At 30.7% G+C, this 5641-nt stretch overlaps 1 long non-coding RNA gene across 3 annotated transcripts; it reads right to left on the reverse strand.

The window, feature by feature from the left end:
- Positions 1–992: 992 nt before the first annotated feature.
- On the reverse strand, positions 993–4505 carry LOC149516035 (uncharacterized). Of its 3 annotated transcripts, XR_016346314.1 has the most exons (6): positions 3871–4462; positions 3293–3367; positions 2247–2306; positions 2048–2150; positions 1833–1950; positions 993–1226 (listed from the first exon to the last, which is right to left on the reverse strand). It is a non-coding gene; the product is annotated as an uncharacterized LOC149516035 (long non-coding RNA). The 3 variants fall into 3 exon arrangements; XR_016346313.1 differs by lacking the exon at positions 993–1226 and having other exon boundaries at positions 1561–1950; positions 2247–2492; positions 3871–4505; XR_016346312.1 differs by lacking the exon at positions 993–1226 and having other exon boundaries at positions 1561–1950; positions 3871–4469.
- Between the last annotated feature and the right edge of the window lie 1136 nt (positions 4506–5641).

Below are 5641 nucleotides of genomic sequence, written 5' to 3' on the forward strand. Positions count from 1 at the left end.
AACTCATTTTTCAGCTATTTTTCGAATTCTTCACTATGTTAAAGGCACACTATTTCATGGATTTCAGTTTTCTTCTCACTTCTTTATCTGGGTATTCTGATGCTGACTGAGTTACAGATCCTACGCATCACCGTTCCAGCACTCACAACAAGAAAAGTCATTTTTTTCGACCTTTATAAGTGCCACCAAAAGAATAAAAAACTGCCGGTATTACTATTGCTGGCAATTTGACTGATGGTTGACCACTAGCTTGCTGAGTGTTTATGAAAACTTTTCGGTGATCGAACTACCAGTATCGAAATTACACATTTACTCGTTTTTCGTCACTTTAAATTACCATTATAAATAAAAGCCTTTTAAAAATATTTTGAAAAACTGGTAAAAGTCATATTTTTTAAAGTTTTTATATTTATTGAGTGAGCTATATTGTCACTTAAAACAAACCTTAAAAGTCTTTTTTTTTTTTTTTAAATAATTTTTATATTTCTAATCTTTGTACCTAATAAAATTAAAAAAACAATTTATACCAATTAGAAAAAAATGACGTGCATATCAGGAACAAATTTTGCTTACTAATTTTTTCATATTTCTAATCCCATCCATTGATTAATATAGAATGGATAAATAAAAACTTCAATCTCAACACTCTGGCCCTGGTTTATTTGCTTCAGAACAGAAAGAAGCATGCATATCAAATAATGAAAATATAACACCTTCGCCACTTTATTTTTGTTCCTTAGAAACTCCTTAAACATGTTTTTCACATTAGGCAAAACATGTTTTTCACAGGCTACCAGCCTTCACTTCAGAGCAAATAATAAAAGAAATGAGATAGCTAGGAAAATGACTATCATGATTCATAAGTATTAAATCAGCAAAATTCAAGTAGCGCCTTCTACAAGCTGCTACAAACATCAGATAACCATCAAAAGCAAATTGCAACCTGATACCAATCCTATTACAAATACCGAAACTATCAAAACACTAAAAAGTTAGCAAAATAACAATTATTAACAATAATGTACTAGTATCATCCTCAAAGTATAATAGTGAGCATTATTCTAAAGTATAACAGAACAAAGGAATTGATCCTCAAAGCTACCAAATTACCAAAAAGTTGTCAAAATACCAATTCAACAATAATGCAATAGCATCATCCTCAAAGCTTCCATCTTTCCTTAGTTATTTCCATTTAGTGATCCTAATGAACACGATGCATCTAAAACCTACAATATAATACAATTTCTGGATTAGTTCAGTCATAAGGACCACCTGATCAGTTCAATTGCTGGCCAAACTTTATATGGACATCAAGGAGCAAGGCAATTCATATTATTCTACTAAGAGCAAATAACTATTATTTACTAATTAATAATGCCTACTTATTGCTGTTACCTGTCTACTAACTCAAAATAGAACACTACTGTGCTGGAAATTCACTAAGACATTTTATAAAACATCAGGCAGACATTGCCATTTTTACACAGTAACGTGCTTGCCATTTTTACACAGTAACATGCTTATGTGTAGTATGTCAGTCACTTTAAATAAACAAAATGATGGACAAAAACAGTTTGTTATCAACTTTAAAAAAATCTCTTGTAATACATTTCTTCCAAATTACAGCAATGAGATATTGCATTAGGTGCAACGTTCAAATGCAGTAAAATATCTCATCTAAAGCCCTACTCAAAAGGATAACTACCCACAAATAAAATTTCGAATTAAACCACGAAGGAAAGACGACAACATTGCTATCATGCAAGTATATTTGCTTCCAAATCAACAATGCACTAAAATCTAAAAACCAATCTTATTCTTCAAGTACCAACCTTTCCTGCTGTTATGGCATCAGATAATTGCAGGTAAGATGGATCTATAATGTCAAGCATTCTCCAGCTTTTGATCTTGTCTGCATCAGCTGAAATCCGAGGTTTAACATCAACAAGCCTGCAATTGTCAATGGTACCATGCAATGGACATCCAAATGAAATTAGGAGCTCCCTTAACACCAAAGATGGCGTGCAACTGAAACAGCTCAACTTACAAGACAGCTGATATATACAGTAGGGGGGACTCTATCTGGGCATTAAAGGGGCTGGAGTAATGGCAGCATTTCCCACAAGACCAAGAGCATTAATGACCAATGGCTGCAGAAAATATTGTCCAAAAGAAGTGAAATAAGGAACATTATATTATTAGTATAGAAATAAGTGAACCATCACTGTTAGCCAAGATTTTGATACCATTATCACTAGTTGTAACTGCAAACAATGACCTTTGTTCAATCTCAGTGTGGGACTAGCCTGTAAAATGATTAGAATGGATAATTGCAACATCTGCTACTTATCTACTAGTGAAAAGAACATGTAGCAATACTAAATCTTCATCTCACTGCTTTAACAATTTCAAAACTATTGCAGCAATTTGGGTCACTACAAGGTTGAGTGGAGAAATTAATAAAAAAAGAATCAGTCCTAGCACGGACAAGCCTGCACACAATAATATCTTGGCTAAATCAATCATAATGAATTCATACATGAGAAAATTTGTGGCTAAATCAATTATGACTTTAAATTCTTCGTCAACAAAAGAGAAGAGAAATTTCTCAACTGTAATGTAAATAATGTTTAAAAAAAAATCAGGATAAATGGAAAATTGGAGCCTTCATGAGAAGATTCTATCTGCTTAATTTAAATTCTATCTTGGATGGTAGATTTTCAAATTATCATACTAGGATATGCAAGTGTACTTAATGTAGTGTAACATTATCATACTAAAAAAAGATCCTACAAGGTTACAAGTACACAAGAAGAATAAAGCAAAGAAGATATGGTAAAGGACACATGAATAAATACAAAGTACATATAACAAGTTACATCTGTATCAATCCAACTCAAGCGTCCAGAAATCAAAATTTTCAATCCCCTAAACCATGGTATTCCTTGTGTGAAATTCAATATTGATCACCACATGCTACAGAAAGTACCCCAAGGCAGAAAGCATGGCATTTATTATTTCATCACAATTAAAACTATTCTTCACATGTTTTCTTCTACCAAACTATAAATGTAGGGATCATTATCCACCGACTTGTAGCCTGTTTTATGCCAGTTTTGTTTTAGAGTAACAGACAGTACATTAAAAAAATATAGAACAAAATAACTACGGCACCTCAGTCATGTAGAATGTTGAAGCATGTGTGTTTCTACACACATCCCATGCATGAAGGTTAAGCTTTCTTTGTAAAAAAATTTAAGATGTGTCCCTTGCGATAAAGAAAATGCATTACCAAAGATGGAAACTTCAAGTAAATATTAATTGAAAATGTTTCCAAGTACTGGCGAACAGAAGGTAAGTAGTTTCTCTGCAAAAAAGACATGAGAAGCAAATCAATGGAGATCGAAAAAACTATAAAATAAAATGAAAACCATTGAACTATGAAGATTCTATTAATATAATTATGTATGAGCATTTTTACGCAATCCAAAGTCAAATAATTAAAGACCATTCAGCATTATCAGTTTCACCCTTCTAAACTATCAATGAGATTGGCAGCTAATGAGCTAATTTACAAATTGCTTGTATCCAAAAGTAGACAATCGAAAACCTAACTATAGGAGAAATCCTTGACATGCAACAAATTGTTTAAGGAACAAGGTTCAATTGGTTAAATTTATTGTTCACACATTGTACCAAATCACAAATGACAAGAAAAACCACTTTTAGAATTGAGATTGAGCTTGTCTGAACAACAAAATCAAGATAAGCTGTACCAAATAAAAATTAAGCTCGAACAAAACAAAAGATATTGTTAACCATTTCGTTCATTACATAATCAGAATCAAAATGAGAAGAGAGAGGAAGTACCTGTTTCGAAACGGCGCTGATGAAGATGATGACAACAATTGAGCTAAAATTAGAGAGGAAAAAATTAGGAATTTTAAAAAATTCAGGAAAGATTCCTTAGATTTTGTTTCAAAATTGATTTGAAAAATAATAGATAAAAAAAGGTGAAAGAGATAGGGGATTAGAGGAAGATGAAGATAGTAACATCGTGAAGCACAAATGGACTTGGGCTTAGACAGAAATGCAAAGGCTTCGTAGAGAGTTTGAAACGTGAAGATCAAAATCATCTAGTGCAAGTGAAGATAGTAACAAATGCAGAGGCTTTCTTTCTATACAAAAGAAAAGGGTCGGGATTAGTAGGGTTTTGCAGAGTGGAGATGCAAAAATGAATTAAAGGAAGAGTGGAGAGCTTTTTTAGTGGGTTAAACCCATTCAGCCGTAAAAAGCAATGATATTCTCGGCGGGTTGGGCTTTGGACGAAAAAAGTTCATTAAATTTGAGAATATGTAGGTGGTTCGTGGTTCATTAAACCGCCACAAAATATATGGCTTTTAAGTGTTTTTGTAGTGACTGGTTATTGTTTCTAGGAGATGCCCTTATTTCCTCGCGAAGCAAGGAACAAATTGTAGTTGCTTGATTTAGCACTGAATCTAAAATATCGTGCTCTCGTTGATGCCACCACAGGATTACTTTAGTTTTGAAATTTTTTATAAGATATGGGCATCCCACCATCTTTTGCCGTCAAACTTCGTTGTGATAGTCCCAATGCTATTCAAACTGCTCATAATGATGTGTTTCACGAACTCACTAAGCATATTTAGATTGATTATCATTTTATACATCATCATGTGACACAAGAGATTATTCTTCTGACTTCTATGTGTTCTTCAAATTAAACTATTGATATTTTTATCAAGACACATTTTTCTAGTCAAGTTTAGGAATTAATTAACAAATTTAATATGGCATCTACCATACCACCTTGAGTTTAAGGGGATGTTAATACAATATTTTGTAGTATTATGTAATCATATAGTTAAAAATAATATTAGGTATTATGACATTGTAATTAAAATAACATCAAAGATTACAATATCACATGAAAATTTTTCTTTAATTAGTGAGAGTCTTTTGTAAATAAATAGGACATCTCTATAAAATGTTTTCTCAAGCTAATGAGTTTAGAATTTTTGTCTTTTTAACAATTATTTTCTTTGTTTTATTTATTTGTTAAATAAAAGTTATATTTTGAATGTTAATGTTTTTTATCAAATTAAATTTCTTAATTTTTTATCAAATTAAATTTTCATATATATATATATGTTGCTTGTGGTCTAAACTTTTTATTAATATATATAATGCCATTATTAATGTGGCACTACAGTTTTCGTAAAAAATTAAACTTCGAATACTACAAAAGGACAAATTATACTTTTGATCAATTAATTTGTCAAGACTTTTATTTTGATCATTTAGTTTTGAAAATTTATAATTTAATCATCAACATTTATAAAATTTATTAATATTTTAATTTTCATTGTCAATATGGCTTTACAATGATTTTATCACCATTATTTGTAAAGGTAATTTAATAAATTATTTTTATTTTTTATTTATATTAAAATATATTGAGATAATATTCAAGTAAGTCTTTAAATTTTACGAAAAGTGAAAATTAATCTTCGATTCCATATTGCATGAAATTAAAACTATAAAATTTTATTTTATTGCTATTATACCCATTATATTTGAAAAATGGTTGAATGAATCCAATTTCTAGAATAATTATTAA

This window comes from Durio zibethinus, chromosome 11 (genome assembly GCF_047325235.1).
Source record: "Durio zibethinus cultivar Kanyao isolate XHJ-2024 chromosome 11, ASM4732523v1, whole genome shotgun sequence".
Taxonomy (NCBI): domain Eukaryota; kingdom Viridiplantae; phylum Streptophyta; class Magnoliopsida; order Malvales; family Malvaceae; genus Durio; species Durio zibethinus.